General features: G+C 39.4%; 1 non-coding gene across 1 annotated transcript; it reads right to left on the bottom strand.

Annotated features, from left to right (window-relative positions):
- Positions 1-789: 789 nt before the first annotated feature.
- LOC130964754 (small nucleolar RNA R71) lies at positions 790-897 on the bottom strand. The gene has a single exon (XR_009080829.1). It is a non-coding gene; the product is annotated as a small nucleolar RNA R71 (small nucleolar RNA).
- Positions 898-22,226: the final 21,329 nt, after the last annotated feature.

Here is a 22,226-nt window from a genome sequence, read left to right as displayed (position 1 = left end):
AAGTAGTGTTTTTCAAAAATGTTTTCAAAATCTTTTACTTAATTTTCGAATATTACTTCCCTTCTTTTCACATCCTTCCATTTATGGACTAACACTATTCCTTAATGCAAAATTCGAACTCCATCTTCTTTGATAAGTTCGAATTTTCCACTTCTGTCTTCTACTTTTCTTTTCCTCTGACACCTCAAGGAATCTCTATACTGTGACATAGAAGATTCCACATTTTCTTGTTCTCTTCTCTTTCATATGAGCAGGAACAAAGACAAAGGCATTCTTGTTGAAGCTGACCCTGAACCTGAGAGGACCTTGAAGCGAAAGCTAAGAGAAGCTAAGGCATAACTCTCTGTTGAGGACCTGACCGAATTCTTCTAGGAAGAAGAACCCATGGCAGCCGAAAACAACAACAATACCAACAATGCAAGGAAGGTGCTGGGTGACTTTACTGCACCTACTCCCGACTTCTATGGGAGAAGCATCTCTATCCCTGCCATTGGAGCAAACAACTTTGAGCTTAAGCCTCAATTAGTTTCTCTAATGCAACAGAATTGCAAGTTCCATGGACTTCCATTGGAAGATCCTCATCAGTTTTTAGCTGAATTCTTGCAAATCTGTGACACAGTCAAGACTAATGGGGTTGACCCTGAGGTCTACAGACTTATGCTATTCCCTTTTGCTGTAAGAGAGAGAGCTAGGACATGGTTGGACTCACAACCTAAAGAAAGTCTAGACTCATGGGAAAAGCTAGTCAATGCCTTCTTGGCAAAGTTCTTTCCACCTCAAAAATTGAGTAAGCTTAGAGTGGAAGTCCAAACCTTCAGACAGAAGGATGGAGAATCCCTCTATGAAGCTTGGGAAAGATACAAACAATTAATCAGAAAATGTCCTTCTGACATGCTTTCTGAATGGAGCATCATAGGTATTTTCTATGATGGTCTCTCTGAACTATCCAAGATGTCTTTGGATAGCTCTGCTGGAGGATCTCTTCATCTGAAGAAGACGCTTACAGAGGCTCAAGAGCTAATTGAAATGGTTGCAAATAACCAATTCATGTACACTTCTGAAAGGAATCCTGTAAACAATGGGACAAGTCAGAAGAAAGGAGTTCTTGAGATTGATACTCTGAATGCCATTCTGGCTCAGAACAAGATATTAACTCAACAAGTCAATTTGATTTCTCAAAGTCTGTCTGGAATGCAAAATGCACCAAACAGTACTAAGGATGCTTCATCTGAAGAAGAAGCTTATGATCCTGAGAACCCTTCAATGGAAGAGGTGAATTACCTAGGAGAACCCTATGGAAACACCTATAATTCTTCATGGAAAAATCATCCAAATTTCTCATGGAAGAATCAAGAGAGACCTCAACAAGGTTTCAACAACAATAATGGTGGAAGAAACAGGTTTAGCAATGGCAAGCCTTTTCCATCATCTTCTCAGCAACAGACAGAGAATTCTAAGCAGAACCCCTCTGACTTAGCAACCATGGTCTCTGATCTAATCAAAACCACCCAAAGTTTCATGACTGAAACAAGGTCCTCCATTAGGAATTTGGAGGCACAAGTGGGACAGCTGAGCAAGAAAGTTACTGAACTCCCTCCTAGTACTCTTCCAAGCAATACAGAAGAAAATCCAAAAGGAGAGTGCAAGGCCATCAATATGGCCGAATTTGGAGAGGAAGGAGAGGAAGTGGACGCCACTGAGGAAGGCCTCAATGGGCGTGCACTAGCCTCCACAGAGTTCCCCAATGAGGAACCATGGGAATCTGAGGCTCAAAATGAGACCATAGAGATTCCATTGGATTTACTTCTGCCATTCATGAGCTCTGATGAGTATTCTTCCTCTGAAGAGGATGAGTATGTCACTGAAGAGCAAGTTGCCAAATACCTTGGAGCAATCATGAAGCTAAATGACAAGTTATTTGGAAATGAGACTTGGGAAGATGAACCTCCTTTGCTCACCAAAGAACTGGATAACTTGTCTAGGCAGAAATTACCTCAAAAGAGACAAGATCCTGGGAAGTTTTCCATACCTTGTACCATAGGCACCATGGCCTTCAAGAAGGCTCTATGTGACTTAGGGTCAAGTGTAAACCTCATGCCTCTCTCTGTAATGGAGAAGCTAGGGATCTTTGAGGTACAAGCTGCAAGAATCTCACTAGAGATGGCAGACAACTCAAGAAAACAAGCTTATGGACTTGTAGAGGATGTTTTGGTGAAGATTGAAAACCATTACATCCCTGCTGATTTCATAGTCCTAGAGACTGGGAAGTGCATGGATGAAACCATCATCCTTGGCAGACCCTTCCTAGCCACAGCAAAGGCTGTGATTGATGTTGACAGAGGTGAACTGTTCATTCAAGTGAATGAAGAATCCTTTGTGTTTAAGGCTCAAGGATATCCCTCTGTCACCATGGAGAGGAAGCATGAAGAGCTTCTCTCAAATCAGAGACAAATAGAGCCCCCACAGTCAAACTCTAAGTTTGGTGTTGGGAGGCCACAGCCAAACTCTAAGTTTGGTGTTGAACCCCCACATTCAAACTCTAAGTTTGGTGTTGGGAGGTTCCAACATTGCTCTGAGTATCTGTGAGGCTCCATGAGAGCCCTCTGTCAAGCTACTGACATTAAAGAAGCGCTTGTTGGGAGGCAACCCAATGTTATATTTCATCTATTTTCTTTTGTTATTTTTTTTGTAGGTTGATGATCATAAGAAGACACAAAATCAATTGAAAAAGCAAAAACAGAATGAAAAACAGGAAGAAAAACAGCACACCCTGGAGGAAGAACCCACTGGCGTTTAAACGCCAGTGAGGCTAGCAGTTGGGCGTTTAACGCCCAGTCTGGCACCATTCTGGGCGTTTAACGCCAGAAAGGGGCACCAGACTGGCGTTAAACACCAGAAAAGGGCAAAAACCTGGCGTTAAACGCCAGGAATGGGCACTAGCCCGGCGTTTAACGCCAGAAATGGCTCAAAACGTGATTTTGCATGCCATTTGGTGCAGGGATGACTTTTCCTTGACACCTCAGGATCTGTGGACCCCACAGGATCACCACCAACCCCACCACCCCTCTCTTCTTCACCCATTCACCAATCACCTCAACACCTCTCTCCCAAAAAAAAAAAAACCCCCACCTATCAAATCCCACCATCATCTTCACTCCTTCATTTTCACACACCCTAAACACTACTTCTTCCCTCTTTGGCCGAACACAAAGCCATTCCCTTCTTCCTCATTTTCTTCTTCTTCTACTCTCTTCTTTCTTCTTTTGCTCGAGGACGAGCAAACCTTTTAAGTTTGGTGAGGTAAAAGCATTGCTTTTTGTTTTTCCATAACCATTTATGGCATCCAAGGCCGGAGAAACCTCTAGAAAGAGGAAAAGGAAGGCAAAAGCTTCCACCTCCGAGTCATGGGAGATGGAGAGATTCATCTCAAGGGTGCATCAAGACCACTTCCATGAAGTTGTGGCCATGAAGAAAGGTCAACTTTGATCAAAGGTTGGACCAAGTCCTCATAAACATTTGTGAAGAGGGCGCTCAATGGAAGAGAAACTCAAGAGGGAAGCCGGTTCAACTGAGAAGGCATGACCACAAGTCCATCACTAAGAAAAAGATGGAGTATACAAGAGACCCCTCTCATCATGAGATCCCTGAGATGCCTCAAGGGATGCACTTTCCTCCACAAGACTATTGGGAGCAAATCAACACCTCCCTAGGAGAATTGAGTTCCAACATGGGACAACTAAGGGTGGAGCACCAAGAACATGCCATCCTCCTCCATGAAATTAGAGAAGATCAAAGAATCATGAGAGATGAGCAACAAAGACAAGGAAGAGACATTGAGGAGCTCAAGCACTCCATAAGACCTTCAAGAGGAAGAACAAGCCGCCATCACTGAGGTGGACCCGTTCTTTAATCTCCTTGTTCTTTATTTTTCTGTTTTTCGAATTTCTATGCTTATGTTTATCTATGTTTGTGTCTTATGATCATTAGTGTCTTAGTGTCTATGCCTTAAAGTTATGAATGTCCTATGAATCCATCACCTTTCTTAAAAGAAAACTGTTTTTATCACAAAAGAACAAGAAGTACAGGATTTCAAATTCATCTTTAAAACTAGCTTAATTAGTTTGATGTGGTGACAATACTTTTTGTTTTCTGAATGTATGCTTGAACAGTGCATATGTCTTTTGAATTTGTTGTTCATGAATGTTAAAATTGTTGGCTCTTGAAAGAATGATGAAAAAGGAGACATGTTACTGAGGATCTGAAAAATCATAAAAATGATTCTTGAAGCAAGAAAAAGCAGTGAATACAAAAAAAAAAATGAAAAAAAAGGGGAGAAAAAGAAAAAGAAAGAAAAAGAAAGAAAAAGAAAGAAATAAAGTTGTGATCCAAGGCAAAAAGAGTGTGCTTAAGAACCCTGTACACCTCTAATTGGGGACTCTAGCAAAGCTGAGTCACAATCTGAAAAGGTTCACCCAATTATGTGTCTGTGGCATGTATGTATCCGGTGGTAATACTGGAAGACAGAGTGCTTTGGGCCACGGCCAAGACTCAATAAGTAGCTGTGTTCAAGAATCATCATACTTAACTAGGAGAATCAATAACACTATCTGGATTCTGAGTTCCTAAAGAAGCCAATCATTCTGAATATCAAAGGATAAAGTGAGATGCCAAAACTGTTTGGAGGCAAAAAGCTACTAGTCCCGCTCATCTAATTTGGAGCTAAGTTTCATTGATAATTTGGAGTCTATAGTATATTCTCTTCTTTTTATCTTATTTGATTTTCAGTTGCTTGGGGACAAGCAACAATTTAAGTTTGGTGTTGTGATGAGCGGATAATTTGTACCCTTTTTGGCATTGTTTTTAGTATGTTTTTGGTAGTTTTAGTTGAGTTTTTAGTATATTTTTATTAGTTTTTAGTTAAAATTCACTTTTCTGGACTTTACTATGAGTTTGTGTGTTTTTCTGTGATTTCAGGTATTTTCTGGCTGAAATTGAGGGATCTGAGCAAAAATCTGATTCAGAGACTGAAAAGGACTGCAGATGCTGTTGGATTCTGACCTCCCTGCACTCGAAGTGGATTTTCTGGAGCTACAGAAGCCCAATTGGCGCGCTCTCAACGGCGTTGGAAAGTAGACATCCTGGGCTTTCCAGCAATATATGATAGTCCATACTTTGCCCAAGATTTGATGGCCCAAACCGGCGTTCAAAGTCACCTCAAGAAATTCCAGCGTTAAACGCCGGAACTGGCACCTAAATGGGAGTTAAACGCCCAAACTGGCATAAAAGCTGGCGTTTAACTCCAAGAAGAGTCTCTACACGAAAATGCTTCAATGCTCAGCCCAAGCACACACCAAGTGGGCCCGGAAGTGGATTTTTATGTCATTTACTCATCTCTGTACACCCTAGGCTACTAGTTCTCTATATATAGGACCTTTTACTATTGTATTATCATCTTGGTAGCTATCTTTGAGTTTTATGCTATCTTAGATCATTGGGAGGCTGGCCTCACGGCCATGCCTAGACCTTGTTCTTATGTATTTTCAACGGTGGAGTTTCTACACACCATAGATTAAGGTGTGGAGCTCTGCTGTACCTCGAGTATTAATGCAATTACTATTGTTCTTCTATTCAATTCCGCTTGTTCTTTGTCCAAGATATCACTTGTTCTTCAACTTGATGAATGTGATGATCCGTGACACTCATCATCATTCTCACCTATGAACAAGGTGACTGACAACCACTCTTGTTCTACAAGCATATGAGGCTCTAGTGTTTATCTCTTGGATTCCTGATACACGATGCATGGTTGATCGCCTGACAACCGAGTGCTCGCCTGACAAACGAGCCAGCCATTCCGTGAGATCAGAGTCTTCGTGGTATAGGCGAGAACTGATGGCGGCATTCAAGAGAATCCGGAAGGTCTAACCTTGTCTGTGGTATTCTGAGTAGGATTCAATGATTGAATGACTGTGACGTGCTTCAAACTCCTAGCAGGCGGGGCGTTAGTGACAGACGCAAAAGAATCGCTGGATTCTATTCGGGCCTGACCGAGAACCGACAGCTGATTAGCCATATGCTGTGACAGAGCATAGGAACATTTTCACTGAGAGGATGGGAGGTAGCCACTGACAACGGTGAAACCCTTGCATAAGCTTGCCATGGAAAGGAGTAAGAAGGATTGGATGAAGGCAGTAGGAAAGCAGAGAGACGGAAGGGAAGGCATCTTCATACGCTTATCTGAAGCTCTCACCAACGATATACATAAGTATCTCTATCTTTATCTTTATGCTTTATTCGTTTATCACTATACCTATTTGAGTCTGCCTGACTAAGATTTACAAGGTGACCATAGCTTGCTTCATACCAACAATCTCCGTGGGATCGACTCTTACTCACGTAAGGTATTACTTGGACGACCCAGTGCACTTGCTGGTTAGTTGTGCAAAGTTGTGTAGTGAATCACAATTTCGCGCACCATATTCTGAGTAGGATTTAATGATTGAATGACTGTGACGTGCTTCAAACTCCTAAGGGCGGGGCGTTAGTGACAGACGCAAAAGAATCATTGGATTCTATTCCGGCCCGATCGAGAACCGACAGCTGGATAGCCGTGCCGTGACAGGGTGCGTTGAACATTTCCACTGAGAGGATGGGAGGTAGCCACTGACAACGGTGAAACCCTTGCATAAGCTTACCATGGAAAGGAGTAAGAAGGATTGGATGAAGACAGTAGGAAAGCAGAGAGACGGAAGGGACCAAGCATCTTCATACGCTTATCTGAAATTCCCACCATTGAATTACATAAGTATCTCTATCTTTATCTTTATGTTTTATTCATCATCTATACCCATTTGAGTCTGCCTGACTAAGATTTACAAGGTGACCATAGCTTGCTTCATACCAACAATCTCCGTGGGATCGACCCTTACTCGCGTAAGGTTTATTACTTGGACGACCCAGTGCACTTGCTGGTTAGTTGTGCGAAGTTGTAGTGATCACAATTTCGTCCACCATGCCTCCAAATCTTTAAAGTAAACACAACAGCAGCAAGTTCTAAATCATGTGTCGGGTAGTTCATCTCATGCGGCCTTAACTGCCGTGAAGCGTATGCTACAACATTTTGGTGCTGCATCAGAACGCACCCCAAGCTCTTCAGTGATACATCACAGTACACTTCAAACGGTTCACTTGATTCGGGCAATACCAATACGGGTGCAGTAGTCAATCAGGGCTTCAATTCTTGAAAACTCTCCTCACACTCTGGAGTCCAGATAAAAGGCGTATCCTTCCTAGTCAATTTAGTTAAAGGTAAGGCAAGCTGTGAAAATCCCTTAATGAATCTGCGATAATACCCTGCCAAACCTAAGAAACTCCTGATCTCTGTCATTGAAGTTGGTCGCTCCCAATTCATCACTGCTTCCACCTTAGCAGGATCCATAGCTATTCCCTGCTTACTCACCACGTGGCCGAGAAACTTCACCTTACTCTTCCAGAACTCGCATTTAGATAACTTAGCATACAACTTCCTGTCTCCCAGAATTTGCAGCACAGTTCGCAAGTGATCAGCATGCTCCTCTTCAGTCTTAGAATAAACAAGAATGTCATCAATGAAGACAATAACAAACTTGTCCAGATACGGTCGGAAAATTCTGTTCATATAATCCATAAATACTGCCGGGGCATTAGTTCACCCAAAAGACATCACTGTATACTCATAATGACCATAACGCGTCCTGAAAGCAGTCTTCGGAATATCCTCATCTCTAACCCTTATCTGATGATATCCGGATCGCAGATCAATCTTAGTAAACACACCGGCACCCTGTAACTGATCCATTAGATTATCGATTCTAGGCAACGGATATTTGTTCTTTACAGTGATCTTATTCAACTTCCGATAGTCGACACATAACCGCATACTCCCATCCTTCTTCTTTACTAGTAACACTGGTGCTCCCCACGGAGAAACACATGGTCGGATGAAATGCTTACCTAACAGATCTTCCAGCTGAGCCTTCAGTTCAGCCATTTCTAAAGGTGACATCCTATAAGGAGTAATTAAAATTGGACCAGATCCAGGTACCAACTCGATTGCAAATTCAACCTTTCGGTTAGATGGAAATTCATTAATATCATCCAGAAACACATCTAGAAATTCACATACAACCGGAATCTGCTCTAAACTCTGATCATCACCTGGTACTCCCACAGTTAATAATATAACACCCTGACATCCAGTTCCAGAACAGTTTACTATCATAGAATTCAAATAATAACTATTCACCACAACCGGCGGTTCTGACCATTCCGGCATAAACTGTACTGACTTCTCAGAATAATCAAGCAAAATATGGTTCTTAAATAACCAATCTCCCGACTATCACAGCGTCACCTGCCTGCAGAATACATCGTGTCCCCTGTCACCCATACTAAACTTCACCTTGCAACTGATAAGTTCCAAATTCAACCCATTACTCCTCAGGAACCTGTTGTGCCTGTAACGCCCTTTCCAGAGCCTGAATCCAATTTTCTGCATCAACGGGATTGAGGTTCCCCTGAAGGTCGGAGGGTGAACTTTCAGAAATGTAGCAAGTGTCATAGGACCGTCCTCATCATTATTGTTCCCGTGATTACCCTGGTTTATCTTATTACCCAGTGCCTCGGTTGTCACCTACATAGCTGCAGCCATATTTTCCAGGGCAGCCATAAAGTCTATTGGATCATTTCCTACCGGGCTAGGAGTAACTATGCCTATCCTACCTCTACCTCGCCTGCGACCGCGTCTGCGAGTCGACATCTGGTCCTTATACACACCAAACAAGTGATATTAAGTTGATCAGTCTCAATATCGCAGGTCTAATGGTTTAAGTTCCAAATGCATGCTCACAGACGTTTATGCCATATATATCAGTCAGATATCCTAATAGCACATAAACACATATACAGAGAATGCACAGAAGTACAATCAGTCCATTTTTCAGGCTCTATAGGAACGAACTGCTCTGATGCCATAATGTAACACCCTACCACACAAAGCTTTACGCTTAAGTCGTAAAACAGAGGTGGTGTGGTATTACGACCTCTAAAATAAAATGAGTACGTATAATAGTAGAAGAATTATAATATGCTAGGAGCCTTGAAAAATAGGGGAAATAAAAATCGCGATATAAAAGCGCAACGCTCAAGGAACGAGTTAACTTGCGTGCTAAGAAAAACCATAACTACTAAAAATCAGATAACAGAAGTAGGAATAGAGTGCCAAGGATACAAAATAACAAGCTCCTAACTCAGCCTGCGAAGTCAAGTCTGATCAGAGAATATTTACACATATATACATACATATCCAAAACCCAAAAGTACATATACACAATCCTATCTCTCCATAAACCTCTAAGAGGATAAAAAAAGAACAAGTTATGTGGAGAGAAAGCCAAGTACATATATACATATATATACATCATAACATAACAAAGTAACCCAATAATCACTCCGCTTCAAGAGTCCAGACACCTAACGAGATGCCTCTTGACCTGCATCAAAAAGATAACAGCATAGTATGGAATGAGAACCGGAGGTTCTCAGTATGGTAAAGGTGCCACACACATAATATATAAGGTCCTGGGAATGCCAGAGGCAATCCTAGAACACCAACACTCAGATTATAGAGCTTAAAGTATTAAACAGAAGTCATAAAAGGTGGTTTTCTAAGAATATTTAAACCTAACTTAACTTAACCTTAAATCTAAGTCACATACTGCCATTCCTCCATACCTCCAACTCCATCATGCATTTTCACAGACAAATAGAAAGATAAAGATAAGCACAAGAAGGTTACAAATACTGCAAGTAACAAATGCACATTTAACATGGCAAGTACATGTAGGCACACCCAATTAAAGCACAAGCAAGTAATTCAAGTAATATGCATATGATGCATGCCTGTTCTATGGCTGATAAGGCTCATCTGTTGGTTATCCAGCCAACCCGACAAGTCTGAATTGTCCTTAGACTGTCCCCGACGTGCATCCCCAAGAGTCTATGCATAGCTTTTTCTCAAATAATCAATATTGCTCAACGGGGATAACATTCCCGGGAATTTATATAGTGCCCGGTCACACTTACGTCGTAGGGTCAACAGAGTATCGAGTTTTCAACCTGGTACACGTGGTGGCAAGCCACGACACTTAGTCCAGGGAACCTCGTATCTCAGATCATTAAATTATTCAAGCCATACAAATAATTCAATTATAATTCATCAATATCCACATCATTCTCAATCGCATCTCATTCATCATCATACATCAATCATATTCAATCCTTATCCTTCATTATCACACCTCCCATTTCGTCCATCAGTAGTTCAAATTCAAAACATAATTCATTCTTTTCTAAATGAATCAAACTTAAAGCATGCTCATTTTCTTAATAACTCTAAATCAAACCATATAACCTTTGAATCTAAATCTTTTTAAATAATCATATAAACAAAATCTCTAATTTTTATAAAATTTCGGCAGCATCTCCTCTAAAACTCGGACTTTGCCACCCTTTTCGGGTCCAAACCTGCATTCTCTTCAATTCAACATACCCTTTCTCATCATCATAACAATTACCGCAATAAATCTACCTCAGATCAATAATTATACTCATACAATATTCAAATTCAACAACAAAAATTTAACTAAGAATCATAGTTCACTAATTATAGGCTTCTAACACAAAATACCTCAAATCAATAATTCACCAAATTATTAGTTAATCAACAAGTACCTAACCAACTATGTTCATCAACAATAACATCCAACCATGATTCTCTCCAAATTAACATAACAAAATTCACCATCCAAAATTAATAACTAATTATCCAATAAACTTCAACCAAATATATTCATCGACAAATTACTAAACATTAAACATACACCTGCATTCCAACTTATCCTATGGTCGTCTAGCCTAAGTTTTCACAGAACATTATATATTAAATGCAAGAAATCTAAACCATACCTTGGCCGATTTCCACATAACGACCAAAGCAAATTATTTAAAACCAAGGCAGCCCCTTCAAAATTCAACTAATCAGCTTCTTCCAAGTTCTAATATTCACAATTTCAAGCTCCAATTATTTATTCACAACCTAATACACATTTATAACATACATATATCCAATTTAATACTCAAAGCTCAAATTTAATGAAATTAAAATAGAATCATCATATCCTCACCTTACCCAAACTTCACATAAGCAAGAGTGAACGTTTTTCTCAAGCTAATTAGATCCTAAAACATCAGAAATCAAAGAAATTCAACTTCCCTTCCTATATTTTGAAAATTGGGGGAAAAGAGTGGCTGAGAACATTTAAGGGCTTACCTATGAAATTGTTTCGGTAGAAATGCAGAGCTCGACACGGTGGACGCGTGGCTGCAAACGGTGCGGCGATCGGAGCTCGGAAGGAGAAGTTACGGCGTACGGAAGTTTGCCGTAAAGGTTCGGTGCTACTTCTCTTCCCTGGGTGCTTCACGCTGCTATCGGGTGAAATGTGGGAGAGAAGAGCTGTTGGGCTCATTTAATGTGATGGCCCGGTTGGACCGATGGCCCGGTTTGGGCCCGGTTCAACCGGTTCGGCCCGTTCGGTCCAATCTTGGATCGTTTTCTTCGAAATTAGTGTCAAAATTCTCGTTTCGATGAGCTCTACCCTAATTTAATATAATATTCACATTTCTAATCCTCCTTATTAAAAAATAATTTATTGACTAATTATTTACTAATTTAACCGGGGTTTACATCCTACCCACCTAATAAAGAATTTTGTCCTCAAAATTCAAATTCAGTTACCTGAAAAGAGATGTGGGTAGTCCTTTTGCATATCTGATTCGAGTTTCCAATTATGTTCCTCGATACCAGCTCGACTCCAAACTACTTTTACCAATAATACTTCCTTTCTGCGTAATCGTTTAATATTAGTATCATCAATTCTCACTGAAATTACTAGAAGCGTTAGATCTTCTCTAACTTGGATTGGTTCTGGTTCCAAAACATGACTCGTGTCAGGAGTATACTTCCGAAGCTGTGATACATGGAACACGTCGTGCAAATTCGAAAGATATGGCAGTAAGGCGATTCTTTAAGCCACTGGCCCAATTTTCTTCAGGATCTTAAATGGTCCAATATAATGGAGATGTAGAACCTCCATGGGAAAGTCCAGTCATAGAACCCCCTTCCAAGACGTTTGAAATTGATGCTGAGGAGGGTGTACAACCTCCAAGGCATATCACAGTTGAAGACTTGGAAGAGGTTGATCAAGAGATGGAGATTCAAGAAGAAGAAGCACAACCTCCCATGCCCTTGGAAAGCAATGAAGAGGAGATTGAATTGGAAGAAAGCTACCAAGAGGAAGAGGTTGAAATTGAAGAAGCTTGCAAAGAGGTGGTAATTATCAGAAAAAGAGCACAAGGGAGTGGAGCTTGCAATTTCATTAAAAATACCTCCCCCTATGTTGCCATCATCCTTCACAACATTCAAGTGGGTAAAATTCATATCCCTTAGCTTTCTAATTCCACTTGAATATGGGCTATTGGAGACGGATGGTCAACTTAGAGCTCTTTGTGACATTAAGAGTAAGCGAAAGATGGCCAGTGGTAAGAATTGTCCTGCAAGGTTCATTATGGTTGGAAGCTTTAAGTTTAAACGCAAAGGTTGGTGTAAAGCTCAACTGAATGGGTCTAGGAAGTTGTTTGGTCGCTGCAGTGAGAATTCAGATCACCTTTCACCCGGCTGGAAAAATGCAGATCGAGACAAAAACGGGTGTAAAAGTAAGGTTTGGGATCCTGGAATCTGTTCTGACATTTGTCACCCCGGGAGCCTAAGAATCTGTTTGAAGCTTCTTAAGGGCTTTACATGCTTAGTTTGGGACCCTGGAGGCTACTGGAAGTACAAACATTGGTGGGAATTCCTGGATCAGTACAAGCATAAACCACCATAACAGGGAGCTCACCAAAGGTCCAACTTAAGGACTTTAACTAAAAGTGCTAGGTGGGAGACAACCCACCATGGTATGATCGTCCTTTTTCAATTTTATTTCGTGTTGTTTTTTTTTATTATTTTATTTTCATTGAACCTAGAAGTTTTCATAGCATCTACATTAACACTGCATATTGCATACTGCATAATTGTATAAAAAAATGCCACGCGACGCGACCGTATCAGCGACGCGTCTGCATCGCAAGGAGAGGGGAGAAAATAAAAACGAATAGAGAGTCACGCTGGAGTGTAGCTGGAGGCGTGCCAGTGGCACAAATCGTCCCATGCGACCGCGTCGCTGACGCGTCCGCGTCACATGGGAATAATGGCTTCCAACGCGACTGCGTGCCCCACGCGGCCGCATGCCCTGATTTTTGACGTAAAAAGGGTGCACAACGAATTATTGTGCGAGAGTGGTGCTGGATTGGTGCTGAACGCACAATTCTACCCACGCGAACGCATGGCTCACGCGTCCGCGTCATTCCCTTCTAAAAGCCCACTCACGTGATCGCATGCCCCACGCGATCGCGTCACCCCAAATTTGGCAAATAAAATAATTCGAACAGAGAGTTGTGCAGGCGCGAGGCCGCACTCGCGCCAGAATCATAACATGTGTCATGCGACTGCGTGACCGACGCTACCGCGTCGATTAACTTAAAGCGCAAGTCACGCGACCGCGTGCCCCACACGTCCGCGTCGCTTGTGCCGCACAGCTTATCCTAATTTGCCAATTATCTTATCTTTTCTTCCCCAATCCTAATTTTTCCATCCCTCCTTTCTTACTCACTTCTTTCCCTTCTCATTCTTCTTATCTTTCATTTTATTTGTTTGCATATTCCATTCATTGCATTTTAATTTAGTGTATATTCTTCCTTCTTTTCTAAATTCATTATTTTTCCTTTGGTGTTGAATTTTCTTATTTAACTGTTGCATCTTCTCTTGAATTATTTTGAGTGCTTAGTAGCTTGTTTTATTCTGGTTAGGTAATATTATTTATATCAATGCCAATCTTTTATACCTGTATCACTTTTGCCTTGATTTGAATTTATATTATCTCTCCTTACCCACACTCTCTTCCCTCATTTTTGCAAATTTTTATATTATTGGTATGTCATGCGTCTCCACTATTTTCTCACTTGCATGTTGTAGCTACCATGTAATTGAGACCCCCATTATTTGGCATTAACCCACCCAGACTTTATTTATATTCTTATTTTTATTTCTGGGTTACTTTTTCTTCTTTTCCCTCTTCTTTCAGGATGGCCACCACAAAGGGAGAGGAAAAGCTTCTTACTGGGGAGACAAACAAGTTCATCTGCTCAATCTTTGGAGAAAAGCATCAGTTGAAGCAACCCGTTCACCTGCACATCTTAGCATGCACCGAGGACGGTACAATCTTTAAGTGTGGGGAGGTCGATACCAATCTCCATGGGTTAGTTACTCTTCTATCTCAACACCAATGGTTTATTTTCCTTATTAGTTGTTGCATTTGCATATTTGTTAGATTTTTACATATTTTACCACTTGGTTAAAGTAATAATTTCTTTTGCAAGAAACTTTTTTATAGCATTTCACTAATTTGAATAAAATTTTTTTACACTTGTTTGAAGTTGTATTTGGAACATGGTTTTTGAGCCAAAGAACACACAACATGTGAGATTTTGAGCTTATTTATATGGTTACATTATTTAACCATAAATTTTTATTCTTGTGTGTTTCCTTCTCTATAATTGCAATCTCTGCTTTGTTCCATTCTATATGTCAAATATTTAGTGTATTTACATGTTTGCATATGATTGAGGCCATTATTTGATTTTAGCTCACTTATCCCAAATAAACCTACCCTTTACATCACCCTTGTTAGCCACCTTGAGACTTTTAACCCCCTTCTGTTCTATAACCACATCACTAGCCTTAAGCAGAAAAATAAAAGTAAAAATCCCAAATTGAATCTTTGGTTAGCTTAAGATAGAGATTATGTATCAACTAAGTGTGGGGAAACTGTGGGAATATGGGTTAATAAGGGAATGTATCATGTTTCTAATTTATTTGAATATTGGGAATTTGGGAACCTACTCATGAAAAAACCAATATATATATATAATATAATATAAAATGGAAAATCCATGTGCATTGATAAGTTATGTTTCAGACAAAAAAAAAATCAATAAATAAGTAAGTGAATAAGGGGATAAAATTACCCCAATGTTAAGCTTTAATAAAGATCGATGCACATGTGATAAAATTAAAGAAATATAAAAAATTTTGGTACATGAGTATGGGAATTATACCAAAGTGGGAATTATGGGTAGCTAGGCATGATTTTAGAAGTTATATAAAATGTATGTATGTTAGGTGATAGCTCAGGTTACTCAAAGATTCAATTTATAGATCACTTAGCCATACATATATCCTCACCCTTGCCTTGGCCCCATTACAACCTTGAAAAGACCTCATGATGTGTGCATTGGTACATTAAATATTTGTTGATTGGTTAGATGAAGAACAATGTTTAGAAAGCATGACTAGGGAAGAGTAGAGTGATTACCCTATACACTAGAGAGATTAGAATGATATACACTACCAGTGAGGGTTCAGTGCTTAATTCTATGTTCCCTGCTTTCATGAGCTATCTTCTTACAAGTTTACTTGTCTTTATTTTATATGATTTGAATTAGTGAAATCTGATTTATGTTTGTCTTGGAGAACTTATTTATTTTTAACCAAGTAGGTAGAAACATTTTTTGCATGTAGTTGCATTCATATAGATAGGTTGCATTTCATACATCCTACCATTCCTCTTCATCTTTATAGTTTCTCTTGAACTTAGCATGAGGACATGCTATTGTTTAAGTGTGGGGAGGTTGATAAACCCATATTTTGTGATATATTTTGTGCTTAGTTTGAGTGATTTATTCAATCCTTCACCCACTTATTCATATTAATTGCATGGTTTTACTTTTCCTTCCTTATTATGTGATGTATGTGAAAAATATATTTCCTATGCTTTAAAATTAATTATTTTAATTACCCTTTATTATCATTCGATGCCATGATTAGTGTGTTGAGTAGTTTCAGATCTTCTAAGGCAGGAATGACTCAAAGGATGGAAAGGAAACATACAAAAATGAAAGGAAAGCACAAAACGGAGTTTCTGAAGAAACTGGCAGCGACGCGACCGCATGGACGACGCGGCCGCATGCCAAGCGCGAAGAAGCAGCGACGCGGCCGCATGACTGACGCGACCACGCGACAAGAAAAACTCCAATTGACGCGACCGTGTGACCCACGCGGACGCGTGACAGAGTCCACGCACCAAAAATTGTAGAAAACGCTCATAGCGAGTTCTGAAGCCCTTTTTGGCCCAAATCCAAGTCCAGAAGGCATAGACCAGAGGTTATGAAGTGGGGAAATGCATCCATTAAGGAGAGTCTCCAATTTTAGTCACTTTTCATGATTTAGGTTTAGTTGGAGAGAGGTTCTCTCCTCTCTCTTTAGGATTAGGATTTAGATTTAGGATTTATTTGCTTTGAGGATTATCTTTTTATCAGGTTCAATATTCCTTTTTCATTACTTGCTTTTCAATTTAGTATGAATTCTTCTATGTTACAGATTACTCTTTCGAATTAATGTTATTTGAGGTATTTCAGTTAATATTGCTTTCTTTTATTTATGTTATTGATTATTCCCAATCTGAAGACATTTTTATTCCAGTAGATTTAATCCCTTTCCTTTTGGTCTTGGTTAAGAAATCAGTAACTCAGGAGTTATCTTAGCTCAACATAATTGATAACTGTTATCTTTGCTAATTGAATTGAACTTCAATAATCCCAACCTTTTCTTAGGAAATAAATAGGATTCGAAGGTCAAACTAATTAGTCCCTTGACTTTCCTTTGCTTTAGCAAAGGTTAACTAAGTGGAATTAAGATTCAACTTTCATTATTATTGATAAGAATAACTAAGTATGGACTTCCAATTTTTCATACCTTGCCAAAGGGTTTGCTTTACAGTATTTATTTATTTTAATTGCCATTTAAATTAATTGCCATATTCATTCCTCATTCTCAAACCCCAATTTACAAACTCATAACCAATAATAAGAACATACCTCCCTGCAATTCCTTGAGAAGACAATCGGTTATCAATTTATTTAGGGGTTTGTTACTTGTGACAACCAAAACTTTTGTACGAAGGGATTTATGTTAGTTTAGAAGCTATATCTACAACGCGAATATTTTTATAAATTCTTTACTAGCAAAAATCCTAACGTCAGCCCTCGGCCCAAACAACTCAATCATCAACCAATTCATCACAAACCATCCAATCAAACACAATTACAATTAATGTAGTTCAAACACAATCAATTGCAATTACAACAATTATAGCAGTTAGCAATTAACATAAGTATTCACATAGGCAAACCAATTACAATATGCACACCCAAACAATGTCATATAAATACAAATGATGAATGTCTGCCCTATTGGCTGTGATATCACATTGTCGGTTCAACTGCCAACCCGACACATCTCCATGGAGACTTTGCCCTTCGGAATCATGGTGTGGGAACCCCCGAGATATAGTGTTCAAATCACTATCCAGGGTTTTGCGCCTGTACGCTCTGATGATCCAAAAGGATGCGAGCGGGATCTATTGCCACCGACCTCACATTTAAGCACAAGCGGGACGAACTACCGCCCTTACGCTGCCGTCACTACCTCGACAGGCGGGATCCAACCTTGGCCCCTGCCGGGCGCATAGCGTCTCATAATCTCAATATAAAATAGTAGTCCAGTGATTTTTCAGAAAAACTTTTCCAACACATCAATCAGGCTCAATATCTTACTTCAAAATCATGCTTGGCCCATTTACTTTTAAATAACGATCGTATTCAATTCACATCTTGCCAAGAATCACTTTCCAAAATGGAGCCACTTTTCACGTCTTTCCAATACTTTCAAATAATCTCAAAACCATGCCAAATTCAAAAATATCTTTCGAAAGACTCAAAATCATTCTTTTCTAAATCAGGATTTGGTCATAAAATTCCTCAGCGGAGTCTCAAAACTTCAGGGGAGAATAACCTAACTCATTTCTTAAATTCATTAAAACCCTCTAAAACCTTAAATTCTTGATTTAAATAAATAAATATGAATTTAAACCAAAACCAAGTCATGTGTCCAAATATTCCGAACCAATTTTAAAACCAACCAACTTAAGCCAAAACCAAATCATTTTTAAACTGAAAATCAATTTCAGTTTCATTCTTAAATCTGTTACCAAATGCTCGAAAAGTGTTTCCATTTTAATAAATCAAAGTCTCAAAAAATACTTCAAGTTCTTCCTAAAATATCGTAAGGTTAAATAGATTAATTGAAAACCAGGTTTATTTTAAATTTATTAAAACCCCTCCAAAATTTGTTTACTTAAATCAAATTCCAAAACATAAAAAAGTTTCATATTTAAATTGATTTTTAAGACACAATTTATTTCTTAATAATTACATCCAAAATATAAAAATTTTCTTAATAAGCCAAGTTCAAACATAATTTATTTATCAAACATTTAATTCAAAGCATAATTCATTATTTTCAAAATAACGTTCCAATCAAAATCTCAGATTTTATAAAAATTTCAGCAGCATCTCCCCTAAAACTTAGACTTTGCCACACTGTCCGGGTCCCAACCAAACCAATGCTCAACTCTTTCCAACAGGCTCAAGACCAAATCAGTTTCTAATAAAACAAAAACTCAAACTTTCAGATTATCAAAAATCATTTCAACTCAACCAAATCCAGAAATCTTCAATTTATCAAAGCAGACATTATCTCAATCAAACAGGCAACCATATTCATTCAGAACAAAATCATAAAATTCATAAGACTCACATAATCACCAGAAACATGTTTTACACAGCATATCTATTTATAACAATTTCCAATTTAAATTAAATTAGTTTGTATAAAAGGCCCTAGTGCACGAAATTGTGATCTCAATGGCGCTATCAACATGGTACGCTCAATTGCAATCTCAACTCTTTATCACAACTTCGTACAACTAACCAGCAAGTGCACTGGGTCGTCCAAGTAATAAACCTTACGCGAGTAAGGGTCGATGATGAGCGGATAATTTATACGCTTTTTGGCATTATTTTTAGTATGTTTTTAGTATGATTTAGTTAGTTTTTAGTATATTTTTATTAGTTTTTAATTAAAATTCACTTTTCTGGACTTTACTATGAGTTTGTGTATTTTTCTGTGATTTCAGGTATTTTCTGGCTGAAATTGAGGGACCTGAGCAAAAATCTGATTCAGAGACGGAAAAGGACTGCAGATGCTGTTGGATTCTGACCTCCCTGCACTCGAAGTGGATTTTCTAGAGCTACAGAAGCCCAATTGGCGCGCTCTCAACGGCGTTGGAAAGTAGACATCCTGGGCTTTCCAGCAATGTATAATAGTCCATACTTTGCCTGAGATTTGATGGCCCAAACCGGCGTTGTAAATCAGCTTCAGAATTCCCAGCGTTTAACGCTGGAACTGGCATAAAAATTGGAGTTAAACGCCCAAACTGGCATAAAAGCTGGCGTTTAACTCCAGGAAGAGTCTCTACACGAAAATACTTCAATGCTCAGCCCAAGCACACACCAAGTAGGCCCGGAAGTGGATTTTTCTGTCATTTACTCATTTCTGTAAACCCTAGGTTACTAGTTCACTATTAATAGGATCTTTTGACATTGTATCTGTACCTCATGACACTTTATACATTTCTCATTGTATCTTCTACGGCATGAGTCTCTAAACCCCATGGTTGGGGGTGAGGAGCTCTGCTGTGTCTTGATGGATTAATGCAATTACTACTGTTTCTTATTCAATCATGCTTGCTTCCGTTCTAAGATATCGCTCGTTCTTAACCCGGATGAATGTGATGATCCGTGACACTCATCATATTCTCAACTATGAACGCGTGCCTGACAACCACCTCCGTTCTACCTTAGATTGAGTAGATATCTCTTGGATTCCTTAATCAGAATCTTCGTGGTATAAGCTAGAATTGATGGCGGCATTCAAGAGAATCCGGAAGGTCTAAACCTTGTCTGTGGTATTCTGAGTAGGATTCAATGATTGAATGACTGTGACGAGCTTCAAACTCGCGATTGTGGGGCGTTAGTGACAGACGCAAAAGAATCACTGGATTCTATTCCGACATGATCGAGAACCGACAGCTGGATAGCCGTGCCGTGACAGGGTGCGTTGAACATTTCCACTGAGAGGATGGGAGGTAGCCATTGACAATGGTGAAACCCTACATACAGCTTGCCATGGAAGGCGCCTTGCGTGTTTGAAAAAGAAGACAGTAGGAAAGCAGAGGTTCAGAAGACAGAGCATCTCCAAAACCTCAACCTATTCTCCATTACTGCAAAACAAGTAATTATTTCATGTTCTTTTGCTTTTCACAATCAATCCTGATAATTTTTGATATCCTGACTAAGAGTTACAAGATAACCATAGCTTGCTTCAAGCCGACAAACTCCGTGGGATCGACCCTTACTCACGTAAGGTATTACTTGGACGACCCAGTGCACTTGCTGGTTAGTTGCGCGGGATTGTAAAAGTGTGATTGCAATTTCGTGCACCAAGTTTTTGGCGCCGTTGCCGGGGATTGTTCGAGTTTGGACAACTGACGGTTTATCTTGTTGCTTAGATTAGGACTGTTTTATTTTTGTTGGTTTAGAGTCTTTTATTTAAGTATAATTTCATATTTTAAGTTTGGTGTCAATTGCATGCTTTTGTTTTTCTTTTAATTTTCGAATTTGCAAGTCCTTAGTCCCTTTTTTATCTTTAAAAATTCTAAGTTTGGTGTCTTCTTTGTTTTTTTTTCTTTAAAATTTCGAAAATTCATGTTTGATTTTCTGAAAAATTTTAAGTTTGGTGTCTCCTTGTTGTTTTTATCTTTCCTCTTTTCAAAAAAAAATATATACATATATATCTTGATTACTATTCACATCAATTCCCTTTTCTCCAATATGGACATAAATGGGAATGAACAGTCCAAAAGGACTCTGGGGTTATATGCCAACCCCATTACAGCTGCATATGGGAGTAGCATCTGTATACCTCCCATCAAAGCAAGCAGCTTTGAGCTAAACCCTCAACTCATTATCATGGTGCAGCAAAATTACCAGTATTCCGGTCTTCCACAGGAAGAACCTACTGAGTTTCTGGCACAGTTCTTACAAATTGCTGACACAGTACGTGATAAAGAGGTGGATCAGGATATCTACAGATTATTACTGTTTCCATTTGCTGTAAGAGATCAAGCTAAGAAGTGGGTGAATAATCAACCTACAGCAAGCATAAAGACATAGAAACAATTATCAGACAAATTCCTGAATCACTTTTACCCTCCAAAAAGGATGACACAGCTAAGGCTGGACATCCAAGGCTTTAAACAAGAGGATAATGAATCCCTTTACAATGCCTGGGAGAGGTATAGAGGTATGCTGAGAAAATGCCCCTCTGAAATATTTTCAGAGTGGGTGCAGTTGGACATCTTTTACTATGGGCTTACAGAAAAAGCTCAGATGTCTCTAGACCACTCAGCTGGTGGATCTATCCATATGAGGAAGACTATTGAAGAGGCTCAAGAGCTTATAGATACTGTTGCTAGAAATCAACATTTGTACTCTAGCCATGAGTCCTCTACAAAAGAAGAAGTTATGGCATTAGCCACTGATCCTAATCCTCAAGAACAGATGGTTGAGCTTACTCAACAATTACACCTGATGACAAAACAGTTAGCAGAATTTAAAGAGATGCTCCAAGAGACTAAAATTGCTAACAAGAACATGGAATCACAGTTGAATCAGGCAAAACAGCAGCTATCTAAACAGATAACAAAAGAATGCCAAGCAGTTCAACTGAGGAGTGGGAAGACACTGAATAACACTGCTCAAAGTAGAAAAAAGTCAGTAAAGGAACAATTGACAGAGGATAGCCAAACCACTATCCAAGATCCCTCTGAGGACAGTAAGAGCCCAGAGAGGAATCCTATTGGCGTTCAAACGCCAGAAAAGAAGGGAAAGCTGGCGTTAAACGCCCATTCCCTACCTAGTTCTGGCGTTCAAACGCCAGAAAAGGGGGAAAAGTTGGCGTTAAACGCCCATTTTCCACCCAATCCTGGCGTTCAAACGCAAAAGGGGAACCAGAC

This window comes from Arachis stenosperma, chromosome 2, assembly GCF_014773155.1.
Source record: "Arachis stenosperma cultivar V10309 chromosome 2, arast.V10309.gnm1.PFL2, whole genome shotgun sequence".
NCBI lineage: Eukaryota > Viridiplantae > Streptophyta > Magnoliopsida > Fabales > Fabaceae > Arachis > Arachis stenosperma.
This window is presented reverse-complemented; position numbering and strand designations above follow the sequence as displayed.